The sequence below is a fragment of the Triturus cristatus genome, chromosome 8, assembly GCF_964204655.1.
Source record: "Triturus cristatus chromosome 8, aTriCri1.1, whole genome shotgun sequence".
In the NCBI taxonomy this organism is placed as follows: domain Eukaryota; kingdom Metazoa; phylum Chordata; class Amphibia; order Caudata; family Salamandridae; genus Triturus; species Triturus cristatus.
Window position 1 is genome coordinate 280,449,011 of NC_140591.1, and position 15,709 is coordinate 280,464,719.

Genomic DNA, 15,709 nt, shown 5'->3' on the forward strand with positions numbered 1-15,709 from the left:
ACGCAGTTGCAGTCCCCACCCAGAAGGCTGCCTGTTCCGTATTGGGCGCATACAGCGACGCAATCAGAACCAGCCTCCCGTCCAAGACACCCCGGAACCCAACATACCTGCCCTCCGCATCTATGCAAGAGTACAGCACTCGAAAGGGAGTCCCCGGTCTGACCCACACCAGCACCCCACACGCATATGCCGAGTATCCCGTCGCATACAGTTGACCCCTCCATCGCCTATGCAGCCGAGGTTACTTCCGACTTCTGTAAATGTGTTTCTTGCAATAGTGCAATTTGAGCGTGATGTCGTTTCAGGTAGGAGTAAATAAGGTAGCGACGCGATGGGCTATGGATACCTCTCACATTCCATGTGCAAATCTTGATGGGTGCCATATCGTTTGAAAGGTAGGGGCAGACGCGGGTCAGGCTGGCCCAGAAATGGGATAGGCGGGGGATGTACGTGTGTGCGAGTCCAGAAGCCACGCCCCAGTGCTGAGCAGTGCCCCAGGTATCCTTCCCCAAAATGCAATGTGTGGCGGTCAGGGCAGCAAAACAATTAACAACAAAATTAAGCAATAGAACAAAAGAAGAACATGGCCTACTATGTGTCTCGTAGCCACTCATACTGAAAAAAATTACAAAAGGGGGATTATGCAACAGGCAATCGTCCAAACTACGTATGTAACCATCGTACAATCTACGTCTAGGGGGGGTGAGCTGTGTGCTATATGCTAAAGAATGCCAAGGGGAAGAAAAGTGTACGTGTCCCCGGGGCGCCCCTGTAACTGGCTAAGTATGGTCCCGCCTGCATCGTGTGCACCGGAGGTACCCGACGGTCTCCCCCAGTGAAAATGTGTATACGTAAGTGGGGCGTTTCTGTCACGGGAGAGGTGTGTCCCTGGCCATGTCACAGAGGATAAAGCAGTCGTGAGGGGCATCAGTACAGTACAGTGGTAGACGGTGTGACCGCCATTACATAAAGCAGCATATAACAACTCAAAACTTTCAGCCATATACTTGTGTGTAAAGGCCTAATACGTGGAAAGGATTTAGAGGTGCAAAGTAGCATCGACTGTCATCAGGCTATATCATCGGCAGTCTGTGGAGTGACAATCGGCAGTTTTGCCCTGGCTACATTATGCAAAGCAATGGTGGTAGTGTACTGTATTGTGTGAACCTATAGTTCGACCAGACTTAGTGAGAGTTACTGGCTCCTCTTGTACAGAGTTCAGCTATTATTTGAAACCCAGAATCTTGCACTGAGATTCTGTGTGTATTTCAATAGTGTGTATAAGTGCAGTACATGTGTAGCACATGTATGACAGTAGGACTCTGTGTGTTGTATGAGTCGGAGTATTGGGGCCAGTGAGATCCATTTTGGATGCCCCTGGTTTATCATGGCAAGAGATTAGGTTGCGGATAGCTTCCTCAGTTAATGGAAGTATACTGCTTGCATACCTGTGACCTGTGACATCCATACACAGATGTGAGGCGAACAGTGACAAGGCTACCTTTATAAATGTATTGACGCCGTCTTAGCAAGGTACTGCTGATTAGTTCTTGCGGATGACTGCCATTTTGTGGTTGGTAGGGGTGAAGAGTTGGACTGCAGTTTCTGTTATTGAAAGTGCTGAGGTTTCTAGGCAGGGCCTGTCCTTTTCTGTCTCTCCCTCTCTGATTACTGCTTCAGGAATGCTGATGACAGTCAGGTACAGAGAACTCACAATTCATTGCATTCAAGGTGTGGGGGCTCCTGCTTGGAGTCCACCCCAGTGCTACTTTTTGTGAGAGAAATCACTTTGTACAGTGGCTGTACCTGTAGAGGATATTTTGAAAGAAAACCAACCCAAACCGGTTCATACATCTAAGACAGCAGATCCACAACCCCTGTTTAGCAAATCTGTGAAAAGGTGGGATTCAAGCCACCAGATCTTCTTGACCATATAAGGGCGCGCTCCGCGGAGCACTGCAAGATCTGCTATGTAACTACTGCTTGTGTCTGCCTGTTAGCCAATATCTCAGAAGCGAGGGGTCATCACCTGTACTCAACATGTTCTGCTGAAATAGCTGAGGGTCTGCCTCAAAAGCCCACAAGCAAGCCTGCATGTATGCTGAGAGAGGTACGGAATGTTTCTGGCCCTGAAAAAGGAGAGACTGTCCAGGATTACAGACTCAGTATGCTCCCAGCGTGAGGAGTGCCCAGAGGAAGCTGACAACCCAAAAAAAGCTATCCATGGGTGACATGTACAGTAAAGTGGCCCCCCTTTGTCTTGCTACACAGTTCTTGAGAGAGCTGTAATAACGCTATACCAATGCTCGACTTGAAGGACTGGCGATGATGCTGCAGATGAGGAGACAGTCGAGTCCCTGTCGAAACAGGAACCCTGTTCAGCCTGGCAGGTGCAACTGACATGGAGACACCACCTGACGGCTGCGACTGGCACAAGCTGAATACTGTGCTGTAACTGACCCTGGAGGGCTACCATCATTGAAGACTGTTCCTACCGCAGAGCCCAATCTCCCAGACTCAGATCCACAGAGTGTACCGAGCAAGTCAGGTGCTGCAGGAATCAATGCTATGAGGGCAGGAACAGCAGCTGCAGTCACTGCACAGCCTGGACTGCCACAGGCAACCAGCTTGTACATTCGGGGGCTCAGTCTGCACCTGGGAGCGAGAACGGAGGCGCGTGGGCGAATCTGCTGTGCCTGTGTAAGCCTTCTGCAAAACAAAGCGCAAAAGTCATTGAACTGAGCTACTCGCGTAACTTGTGAAAACCCTGTGAGCTATCGGCACCTGAGCCCAAGCCTTGCCTAAGCCCATCGTGCATTGGGAATGGGAACAGCAGGATCCCGAACACAGAGAGGGGGTACGGTTACTGGTAAGGGAAGGGGTGTGTAGTGCCTCACTGTGAAAGTGCAACTTACAACGCTGTACGATGTACTCATCGGACTGAGTAAGGTCTAGTTCCACTGTAAGATTAAACACACCTTCTTTTTCATGAAGGATAAAGATGCGGCTGGACATGACCTTATTCTGTCTGTATGTCGGCTGTTGAGTTCTGACATTTTGCCCCCAAACTTCCTCTCTATGCCTGTTAACCCTTTCTAGTCTGAGAGTCAAGTACATAAAGAGTCGAATTTGACCCAGTTTGCAGAGCAATAGTAGGGTGGACCCATGGGCGCGAGTGGCAAACAACCCCCGCCACAATGGTTGGGGCCCAGTGGCCCCTGTCTGCTCAGTGGCCCACTGAGCGGGGCCTGGCAGGGATACTGGCCTTACTCTGAAGGATCGGATAGTATAGGTCGCCCCTGTTTGGCATGCCTGGGATACTATCATGCTGCTGTCTGGGATGTGCACAGGTTTGCCCTAGCAGGCCTTAGGGATGCAGTGTCTTACTGTGTAGGTAGCTTAGCCTCGTGTGCCAGTGATGTTGTACATGGTAACACTGCTGTAAGCAGCCTGCACAATTTAACTTTCAGGTTTAAACTATCTTGGCACAGTTTATATATTATTGTCCTCTTTCCTTCCAGCTCAGCACAAGTAGACATCAAGCTGTGCGTTAGTTAGGTCAACATTAAGTTGATAAGTTAAGCATCTCTTCGAATCACAGGCACACGTGAAATGAAAGCCCTCAAGCAATTTGGCAGCTCTCTCTTCATATAAATGTTTAATGAGTCCCAGAAGACATCGGAATCTCCCGAATCTTGATACAGTTCATCGACTGGTAATTGCTTCGTGTACTGCTATGCCGGCTCCAAATTGAGTTGCTTCAGTTTCATTTAATTTAATTTACCGTTGTTCTAAAGTCGAGGCATCAGTCACAGTTTTTCCCAAAGGAAGCAAAACTGCAGCCAAAGCAACAGTTTATCTTGTTATGATCTGTCGTCTTTTATGACAAATGATCCTCTTACCTTCACAGGAAATGCTGCAAAAAGTTATTTCAAAAGATAGTCCAAAGATTTAAACACGAAATGTTCAAGCAGTTTGCCGGCTGCAATAATCCGTTTTTGTGTTTGCAATCTCTTGTGTGATGAGGCTGAGCCTACCCTGCTGGGTGAAGCAGATGACGTCTCCAGCGGGGGAGCGGATTGTAGTGCAAAGATTGCTTGTCCCATTTTAGTGCAGTTCAGGGCTCGTTCACATCAGATAATCTGATGTACAGATAAAGTCGGACTTCTTTTGTTGCCTGAAGAAAACGTAAAGAAAAGGGTGCATAACACACCACGACACAATGTAACAAAACCTAAAACACCGTGGCATACCATAATACAATGTAACCCTATACACGCACATCTGAAGGATTGTGGGGGCCCTGGGCCAAACTTATTTTGAGGCCGCTGTTCGGAACAGCTTGGACTTTATGATCCAGTTTAAGCTTTTTCATGCCCTCTTTGGCACTGACAGTGCAAAGGCACATGGTCCAAATTCTAAATGTGTTTACATCTCATATATAGGGATAATGGGCTGTGTTTTCAATTCTGTAACACAGAAGCAGCTCACTAATATAACTGCATATAATATCTGTGACATACCAATATGTGAGGCCCTGTTTTGATCTAAAAGAATCTTTTTTTTATGGATGTTGCATGAAACATAAACACAACATTTCTCTGCAAATTGACTGTCATAGACTCTCACCCATCACCCATATTAAAAATAAATGAAAGAAAAAAGGTATTTGAAACAATCTATTTAAGAATTATTGAAGGTCATCAGAGCAAGACTCTGCATAACAGAACTGGCTCTATCAGGGGGCCCCCTGAAAGGCTGGGGCCGTGAGCCAGAGCCCACCTTGCTCATGCCTTAAAAGGTTTGTGAATACAACATATCTGATTGCAAGTCTCATTCAGTCAATGACTCTACTTTCTGTCTTACATGCCCTATATTTAAAGCTGAAGGCATGGGAATTCCATCTTTGCATGAGAGACACCATTTATTTAAAATCCTAAAATGCTGGTTACCTTATAAAATCTTAGTGCCATGTTACATAAATGGTGAGCATGACGGTCTATAGGTTTCTAGAACTGGCTGATGTAAATGACGGCGCCAAATTGCCCAGCACCCATGCAGATTTGACCATCTCCAGTGCAGCCCGTGTCATTCTGCTTTTTACTTACAGGATAAGTCAACAGAAGTTGACAACACAACATGATTCCAACATTTTGAGACCAGGTAGTTGATAACAATTGAAATGTTAAGTGTCTACTCCTCATGCCCTTATTATTTTAGAATAATTCAGTATGTAAAGCATTCGTGAATACCTCTCTTTAAAGAATAGATGTTGTAATAGCACCCATGTCAGATGACCCGAGTATAAAAGGGTCACCTCAGAAGCCATTAAAATATTGATGGGACTTACTTATTGGGTCACCAAGTGCCTTTTTTTAGTTTCACATGCCTCAAAAGGCTACCTCAACCTGAACTGTTGTTACTTAACTCAGTAGTGGAGGCTTTGCTGTTGGGAGCTTTTATAGGGTATTGTCTAAACATGATGAGAGGAAGAGACCCAGAGCCAAATATCTTCCTGTATCCAAGGCCGTAAAAACTCAAGACAGGGGCAGTACCATAATCCCATAATCCCACAAGACCTCAAGGCCCTGACACAACGAAACACCCTATGGCTTTCCTGAGTAGGACATCAGCAACAAGCAGGGCACAGGCCAAGCTGCTGCTACCTTCACCGCACAGCCTTCTGAGACCCGAGACTCATCATCATCAGCTGCAGCATGTAAGCTGAGATAAAGAGTAGGCCTGGGCTAAAATTTCGTTCCGTTCACGGAAATTGCGATAATTTGACATTTTCGCGTTCCGCGGAGAGCGCGAAAATGTCAAAATTTCCGCTTTCCGCAGCTTGGCGATAATTTGTTTCTTGCTCGCGCTGTAAAATAATACATTCTCGCGTGCGCGCGATCGCCTTACCTGAATCCCTGCGTTCGCCGACAAGTTTTCTTGATCCGGTCGCGTTCTCCATGAGATGTATTGTTTTTAGCCATTTGCGCTGTCTCGCGACAGTTCGCGCCCGCAGTGACGTCATGCGTCGCGCGATCACGTCTTTCTTCTCGCGATCATGCACCACGAGACAACTCAAAACAAGATGGCCGCGCCCGCGAGCAACTAGATGGGTCAGTTGGCGACCCGCAACCATGCAGAAAATCTCGCGAACATGCGGGAAAAAAACTTCCGCATCTTCGCGATATTTCTGCTTGTTTGCGATAATTTTAAACATTTTCACGATAATTTGCGAAAGTGGATTTCGCAAATTCCGCCCACCCCTAATAAAGAGCTTACTACCCCTCACACAGACTCATAAGAAAATAAATCACAAACTTTGCATGATCACCATTGGCCACTGGGTTAAGAAGAGCAAGAAGCTACTTAAAGCTAGAAGAGAATGGGAGGAGAACTAATGGTTGATAATTGCTGAAACACTAGAGAAGGGAGACCATAAAAGCTTTTGAAAATTATTATCTGTTAATCCAGCTACTGGAAACAACCTTGATCCAACCTGATGCCTGGGTTACCCATTTGAGTAGCCTGTATAATGGTATAAATCATCAACATAATATCCAGACTCTTCTCCCGGAGGGGGCCCTTGGCCATGCACAAAATGAGAATGAAAATCCCGTCATAGGCAAAGTTCAGTTTACCTTTACTCTATCCGAAAGCTACCAAGCAGTGAAACTAACAAAAAAAGGTAAGGCACCAGGAATGGGTGGTATTCCTGGTGACCTTTTTCTTTCCCAACCTGACATCTGATGCCCATATTTGAATGCCCTATTAAAAGATACTCCAATTCCCACCAACATGGCATGGTGCTGTTGTAATACCTATCTATAACAAAGGTGAAAGAACAAACCCCTCCAACTACAGACCCATAAGCCTACTAGCTAACACACAAAAAATATTCTGCAGACAGGCCCTCTTCAAGATACATGAATGGATAGACCAAAATAACATTCTTGATGAGGTGCAAGCAGGGTTCAGAATAAAGACTGGCACATTGGACCAGGTCCTCCGCTTCTAGGGGATAACCTGGAAATATGTCACCTTGAAATGTGACCACCTATATGTTGCTTTCATCGACCTGAGAGTGACATCCGATCTGGTGCCCAGAAAAACCCTGTGGGGTGTATTGAAAGGGTATGGCATTCCCTCAGACCTATTAAGATTACTGATAGAGCTCCATGCCACCACCTATGCAAAGTTGAGATGGAATAAAATAGGGGACCTGACGGAAAGGATAGAGATCAACCAAGGTATTAGACAAGGGTGTGTCCTCGCCCCATCACTTTTTAGTTTATATATTAATGGAGCTGTGAGGAAATTAAAGGAATACATGCATGATGCCCCTAAACTAGCTGGTGTTCCCACTCTGATTCTGATGTTTGCAGATAACACCCTGTTAATCTCCCGAATGCCTATGGACCTACAATCTGAATTGAATGCTTTAGTTACTTTCTGCAAGAAAAGAGGACTAGAATTAAATCCGTCTAAGTCTAAGGTTATGTTTATGAATCTCCATAAAAAGTACAGAAGCAACGTGACCAACGAGGGACTCCCTCTTGAAACAGTCTCCAATTTCGACTATCTGGGGTTGAGGCTAAGTGATACTCAAACATGAAGTCCACAGTTGGAAAAAAGCAAAACCATTCTCCAACAGAAAGCCTCTGCAATAGGGAGAAAATATAGGACAGCCTTGGGAGGTGCAATGTCCCCAGTCCTTACCGTATATAGAGCAGTAGCGGTAACATCTGTGGTATACTGAGCAGGGGTATGGGGCTATGCTACATCAGAGTCTTTAACTAAGATCGAAAATAAGTTAATAAAGGCCTTATTTAAACTCCTCCGAAGTTTTCCCACCATACCACTACGACTAGACCTAGCCCTTAACCCTATACACTTAACAGTCCTAATAAAACCTCTGTTATATTGGATTAGATTATGGTCTACGCAAGAACTAGGACCATATAGAGATTATGTTAAACACCTAGTTGGCGCTGACAGGTCATTATGCACCCCATGGCTCAAGAACATCAAAGAAACATCACACAGAATAGGTATGGACGAATTATGGACATCCCCTAAGTCAATTGTTAAGGTAGGCGCACAAAAAGTTAAACAGCCTTACTGGGAGGCAGTTCTGCTGCAAACGTATAAAACCTATCCGGATAGCAGTCTGACAGGCCAGTTTCTGAATCACAAGTGTTTTGAACCCTATATGGACAGAATGTATCCATTTCAGTCCAAATGCTTATATGTCCAAATCAGATGTGGGCTACTACCACTGAGAATTATACCTCGAAATGGGCTAATGAGCCTTCTCATTCTAGATTTTGCCCAAATTGCCCTAACATTGAAGAATCGGAGGTCCATTTTATGCTGCCCTTTATATAAGCACACACAAAAGAAGTGGCTCATAACTGTATGTTAAGTCATGGGTTTGAGGCATTATTTGGAAGCTGCGAGACTTTTCAAGAGTGACACTAGCGAACAACTAGCCTTTGCGGTATCTCGGTACCTGCACTGTGCTTGGAAACAACGAAAGAAGGCCTTAGATAATTTTGACCAGCCCGGACTCTGGCGGCTTGGGTAGGTCTGCAAGAGAAGCGCTCGTTAGCGCTGGACCCAATCGGTGTCCTTTATAGCCGCCAGCTCCGTTGCTAGCCTGTCTAGTCAATGTATTAGGCCAGCAGCATCGGACGTGGTATGTAGAGCACACATCACCACTTTTTATGTAGACAGTTCCTGATCCTGATGAATTGCCCTGATCCTTCTGACAAACATGGCAAGAAACATGTCGATCATTTTAGAGTAGAGCTTCACGTCTAGACACCTTATTTCTAGCACCTAGCCACTCTACACATTTTTAATAGGGTAGTCTACCTTTTGAATAAAACACTGTTAGGACTGACCAACCCTTTTTAATATAAACTTCCATTTTCTGCTACATTCATTCTACCAGGCCCCTTACACCCAAGCATATATCGGCAGGAACAAAAGATCCCCGACAAAGAGCCCCGGTTTCGGGAGCCCGTCAAGGATTGCAGCGCCGACTTGACGAGGGGCAATGCTCATATGATGAAGCATGACACCTAGCTTGCAAACGGCATCTTGCACAGCGCGAGCTGTCGTTTTCTGCTGCTTGAGTAGATTTTTACTGGAACGGCAGCTTTCTCAATGCGGACTGGTAGTTTCTCATTGCGAGCGGTCGCGAGCATACGCGACCACTCGCAATGAGAAACCTGGCCTCCCCGCGTTGAGAATCTCGCCGGGAGGTTTATTTTCCACGCTCGCGATCGGCAACTTGAGGTTGCTGATCGCAAACGAGGTAAAAGTCTCGCCGGGATGTCATTTTGCTCGCTCGCGGTCGCCAACTTGATGTTGAGGACCACGAGCGAGCAAAAAATGCCAGCTACGCTACGCGTTTTTGCACTGTGCTACGTGCAGTTCGCGTAGCGCGAAGTAGCACAAACTACGCAAACTACGCGAGGGAGTGTAGTTGTCCGCCCAAAGTTACTAAAATGCTGATTGAAGGCATATTTTTATGAACTGTTTCTAGATTGATATATGAACGTGTTTTATACATAATCATATGAAATTCTTCCCTTTTAGATTGTCTGTTGCATTAGAGGATATATTCCCATTCTACAACGAAATAGATTTCCTATATATTCCTGATATGGTTATGATCCGCAACATTACAACGACCTGCTAGTTGCGTCATCTTTTTATTCTTAAAATTATATATTATAAATATTAATATATATATTCCAGCCCTTACAGCAAGTGCTTCCCAGGAAAGGGAGAATCTCCCAGGTAGACTCTCCCTCAGTTTCCAGTCTGGCATGCATCACAAGGGCTAACGCACATCCTACTGAGGTCACATTTTCCCAGGGCTTTCAGAGACTCCTTGGGGCATGAAACGGCAACGAGAAAGACGATCCCCAACGTGCGAGGAGGAAGGGGACCGGCCACTTCCTGGTCCTATATTCTTGAAAGAATTCATTGCTTTGGAGTTGTAAGTGAAACAATTGAATAAGACTGTTTTTGAGGAAAGCAAAAACAAAGAATATACTTTTTTGTGGTTGTGGAAACATCATGTTGGAAGGTTTTACACTAGATACACAGTTCAACATGCATTGGCAAACCCAATAGATCTGATTTTAATTTGCTAATGTTTGCAAACAGATGAGTGTGCACATACAATTTGCGCCATGTCACACATTGCACAGAGACATTGTACAGACAATTCACCTTTGTGAATACCTGTGTTTGCACGTGTTAGCTCATTAAAACCACTCCCATTGGCTTTGTTGATGCTCATTGAGCCATGTAGCCAGTGAAAGGCATTCTGTTATCACTGAGTCCTGTTGTTGGTCACTATCAGGCTTTTTGCATATGTAATCTGGGCTTCACACTCTTCTAAACAATAAGATGTGTCATAATGAGCAAAGTTTTAAGCTTTCTTTAAAAACTAAAACATGTCATTGATTTTCACTTATCAAGTGGGCGTTGGGTTCTTTCAAGGAAAACCAAGCATGCCACCTCCTCGCAGCTGAAAATCAGCCTACCATCAAAACTATACTACCACTATGAAAAGATGAAAGTCACAGTGCCTATTTAACTCCACTGGCCTATGTCTATTCACCATGGCAGGGTATCGGATCTGGCGTTCAACAGCTGTTACCAGATCAGATCTGAAACCCTGTACATCTCCCACTCTCCAACTGTTCTCTCAGTGCTGTCACCAGCTGTTCCTCTCAGTGTCCCTTCAGGTCTCCCTGATGAGTCACTGCCACCTCTCACCTCATCTTTCACTGTATCTCAGAGTTTACATCCATCACAACCATGCAAGCTTTTGGCTCTTCAAGGAGGTTCAATTAGATAGTTAAGAGGATGCTAAAAGTCAATCGATCCTTTTAAGGAAGGTTCTGCCGACTTGTTAAGAAAGTGACAAAGAGTAAGGTGTATGGAGGCATTTTGGTTGTTGGTAGGATATGCAAAAGTGTTTGAGGGGTATTTGGGTCCAATGTGTGCCTTGCCTTTAATTTTGAGTAGGTTCAATCTGTTTCCAGTTGCTCTAGGAAATGAGAAGAACCCCTGACCCATTTTTTTAAAAGTAATAAGAGTTATCCTGAGCAACAGGTAGTATCATGTAAATGTACTTAGCAAACTAGATTCTCCGTTGTAGGGTCTTCCAAAGATTGTCATACAAATTTGACGCCTGTTTAGCCTTTTTTATACATATTTAATTGAATATGTGATAATGGAGAACTACTTCTCAACAGGTTAGCCAATATGGGTTTCGCCCCATGTGGCCCACAAGCCGGGGCTTTCTCAAGGCATAAAGGATAAATACGTTCTTAATAGTCCTAGTTATCTGTACTTCCAGTAGAAAAGTTATCCTCAGGTAGTGCTCTCAAAGTAAGTTTTATTTCAATCTGTCTGTCTTTTATTTAAGTCATCTTTTTTGTTGCGTAGGGGTCTGGTATCATCCTACTCTATCAGCTGATTGCCTTGGTAGGATATGTTTGATTAGAAGAGAGTGAGGCAATTTAAATTATGGTTTATTTACAAATAGGTGTTGATTCCCTTAGCGTGTCCAGTTTATCTGCCACATAGTGCACTCTTCACATCACCTTTGTATATGCCAAATACCCTAGTCCCTACCCCTTTCCTAACTCACCTTTCCACAAAGTCCATGCACTTTACGTGCACGGCCAGAAACTCAGTGCAGAAGAGCATTACTATCCCTAGCTCAGGTTCACGTAACACTTGAACCCCCGGCCTGGCCCTGGCACTAAGGATAAGAGATTTGACAGGAATTTCTACACTTCTGTAGGCTCTTGGAAACCACCTTTGAAGTTATTGTCCACCTCTGCCTGTTGCCTAGTCCCAAAATTGATCACACAGGGACCTTCAGTGTCTCTTGTCCAGTTAGGTTAAATTAACCCACACTCTACAGGGCATTTGCAGCAGCAGGATTTCAGCAACCAGTCACTCTTGCGGTTTCAGCCTCGCTTCATGCTTTCATTACATGTTTGGCACTCCCTTGACGGTTTTCAAAATGCTATGTCTGTAACCCCTGTGTAAACCCACCTTTGCTCATAACTCTTGTGCTTCACCTTCATGGCCCCCAATTGGATGAAGAGCTTGGCCATCTGCAGCTCATGTTCCTCCGGTTGGTCCTGGATTCAAGAGAGATCGCTCTAGTAGTGACCCCTCCTCAACCGCAGACTTTCGATTTGAGGTGCTTCCAGCAAACCCCTGCTGCGTTTACCAGGCAACCACCCATAACGATGAGCCAATGCAACAACATCTTTCATCTCAATCAAGGGACAGCGCCATAACACAACAGTGCTTGAGCTTGGTTGCTGAATTGCCAAACAACTCCTGTGTGCTAGTTAACTACTCACAGTGTCACCTATGGGGATCAGAAAAGATATTAGAGAGGTCACCTCACCATCAACATATCGAGGCATGCTTCATTATTGGTGACCCCCTTCCGTTGGAGTAGATAAATACCACTTCAACTGACCACCAGTGAAGGAGTTCTTAAATAATTATAATCTGGATTAAAGCAGGAATCCAGGTGCAAAATAAAAATATCTCAGGGTCTACCAGGAATAACCTTTAATAATGGTTACCTTCAATATGATTAAAAGCATTTTATGATGGATATTACATAACGAATATTGATTCATCTATCCACTCTTTATTGCCGAGATGTTTCAAACGATAATCAAGCCAATGAGTCAGCAGTCTTCTTCAGGGCCTCAACACTCCCTGCCTAGCTATTGCAGTCATCCATGTATGTAAATGAGTCACAAGGCTCTCATACCTGTCCTACGGGATCAGTCGTTGAGGCACCTTCAGGTAACAGCATAGCGTTATGGGATGGCTCATTAGAAGAACATGCTTGGGTATCTTTCCTCTTCCTCTCCTTTTTTGTGAATAGACCAGCGGGAAAATACCATGATTGTGTCCGATGGAAGTTCATATAACGCTGGTTGTCTGCAGACCTTATGGTCTAATCTGTGGAAAGACTGTACACAGTGAAGAATGGAGCTTCTGAAATGAATAATGAAATCTGCGTGATTTTAACTCTCCCAAACCCAAGCCTTTAATTCATAGAGCAGTGCTTCATGCCTCCTTTACTGAGCTGTGTTGCTCATGCTGCGTTGCACTAGTTTTGCTGGCGCAAGCGGCGTGATGCACAGGCGCTGCTCTCTCCGTGGTGCGCGATGCTCCTGCCGGCACACGCGCAGTTTGTGGAGCAATGGTATGCAGCACTGGAAAGGATCTATGGGGCAGCAGCAAGGGTGATTCCTTCTGGGGCGCTAGATGAGAAAGCTATTTGATGCCAATGGACCGTTCATTGCAGTGCATGAACTCCTCACCGTTCATGCTCTGCATTGCGGACACTACTTCCCATGTGAGCTAACATGCCTGCTAGTGACTCAAATGGTTATCTACTGTAGGGTGCAAGATCAACATTGGGTGAAGCTAAAGTACCTCTGTATATTATTTTTTTAATTAATTTAATTTGGTACAAAATGAGCTCAGTAGGCTGGTAAAGAAGACTCCAGCCATATCTAAAACAGTGAGGAGGGCTTTGGTATCAATGAAACACGACATCTGCTTCTTTAGAACTGGTGTCTCATAGGACCCTGCTGGCCTCTAGAATACTCTTCCCATCGCTATTCCTTGACTCTGTGTGACTCTCCCAAGCTCCATGCTCCAACGCCAAGAGGTAATGGCAGCGTTCAAGATGCAGCTACTATTTAAATGCCTCCATTTTAAGCTGCCCAATCATCCTTTCCCAGCTATGCTACTTGGCCCCTCAACTATGCCTTACCTGCCCCATACAGAAATCTCCTTAACTGACCATGCTTTGAGCTCTCCTAAACTTATTTCCTTATTCTACCATTTACAGAGCCTTTAAAGGACAGTTATTATGTGCTTTTTAAAGGCGAATCGTGTCAGAAATGTATTAAAAAGCAGAGAATATTGTTTTTCATTCATCTGGGTTGTTGGTGACTCTGGGAAGGAGACTCCCCTTTCAACTCACCGTGAAAGAACACGCCGTTCAGCATTGAGAGTCCATGTGCAATGAAGTGTCCTACATTTAACTGACTCATGTGACTGTGGCCATTAAAGTACAGTTGTGGCAAGTTAAGCCGACCATATCTTGAACAATCTGTCTTTTAATATAAGGCGTCATCATTTTCCAACACCTCTTCAATAAGCTTTGTTATTCATTTTTACCAAAATCCCACCCAACCACATTGAATGCCTTCGTCGCCATTTTCGCTCCTCATACATTGTGTGGCGCATACGGCCCTACTGAAATAGCTTTTGTTTATCCAACAAATATTGTCTCCAGTCTTAAACTCAGCAGTATGTTCTACTCTGCTGCTATTGGCTGCCTTCCACTGTGCGGATTGCTGTTTCTCATTGAGCCCGCCTTCTCTACGCATCTAAGGCGGCGCTCTTGCTCCGATTTCACTTCATACAGCACGTTTTTATCAGTCATTCTGATGTCACCATCTTCTTGCAACACGCTCCTCTCAGTCACGCTATCCAAAGGAATAGTTCTGGAACTCTGTCCAGTTTTTTCTGCATTTCTTGGTGTATTATGTTGTTTTCTACAAAACAAAATAATAAAAAGGACTTTAATGAAAAAAAGGAATATAAATGTAGTTTATTTGAAAATAGAAAACTCCTAAAACAGTTCAAATAATATCAATGTACTAAGAACATGTTTTTAAAATAAAAACAAATTTGGGCCATCTAGTGAAACATGATTAGGAAATATAGGGTTCAATGTTCTCAGGGCAGTTCGCAAACTGCCCTTTATTTTGTAGTGTGATCGATGTATATATATTGATTTTTATATAGCATAGTTCCACAGTCAGCAACTTTACCCACTAGGCCGCATCTCCTCTCCATTTATGTACTCACCAATCGTGTCACAAAATGTGCATTCGTGTAGGGTCACAAACCCTTCTGCATCATGAATTATAATGTGTAGATCACATTTTGCAACAATCTATTAATGCCTGAGAATGAAGGGATAGAGACCTGATAGGGGCATCAGGCCTCCATCCAAGCGTTTGCATTTCTCAGCAGAAGTAGCCTGTATCCCTCTAAAGGACGCCTGCTATTTAAAACAAATAATGTTGCAGGAAGACACCGGAGGGAGCATGCTGGAGCACTGCCTGCTCTCCTTGAGGCCTCCCTACATAATTCCCATCTATGTACCACTTACCACCAAACCCTAGGGCTCAGTCACTGATCAATGGTTTGCGACCACAACTGTGAGCTCAACCCCCTGATATATTTCATTGTGATTCACAAATAGTAGGGGGGATGCCACTTCCCTGCACCATCCTATTTGCGCTTTGTCAGGTTTTTCTGGCTTTTAAGGGTGATTGTAAATGGCAAAGCAATCATTTGTAGTGGCAAAGGTTGTGTTTTTGTGATTTGTAGGCTCTGAGACCACAAAAGTGTTTTCTACATCAAGCCTCTAGTTTTAATATTCTATCTTAAAAAAGATGAAATGAGTCGAAGGTAGAGGGAGACAGGGTAGGAAAAGGTTTAAGAGGAAAAAAGAGACACAGAAGGATGCTCCCACGTAAATGCAGAAAAAAGGAGAAGCATGGTGGAGGGATAAAATGAACAAATGGTGAAAAAGGGTGGATGGGAAATATCAGTT

The 15,709-nt window shown here is 44.5% G+C and overlaps 1 long non-coding RNA gene across 1 annotated transcript in view; it reads right to left on the minus strand.

The window, feature by feature from the left end:
- Window positions 1-12,609: 12,609 nt before the first annotated feature.
- Window positions 12,610-15,709, minus strand: part of LOC146801982 (uncharacterized) — a 257,353-nt gene continuing 254,253 nt past the window's right edge. The window contains exon 6 of the long non-coding RNA XR_014967678.1: window positions 12,610-14,639. This is a non-coding gene — a long non-coding RNA (uncharacterized LOC146801982). The remainder of the gene's footprint in view (window positions 14,640-15,709) is intronic.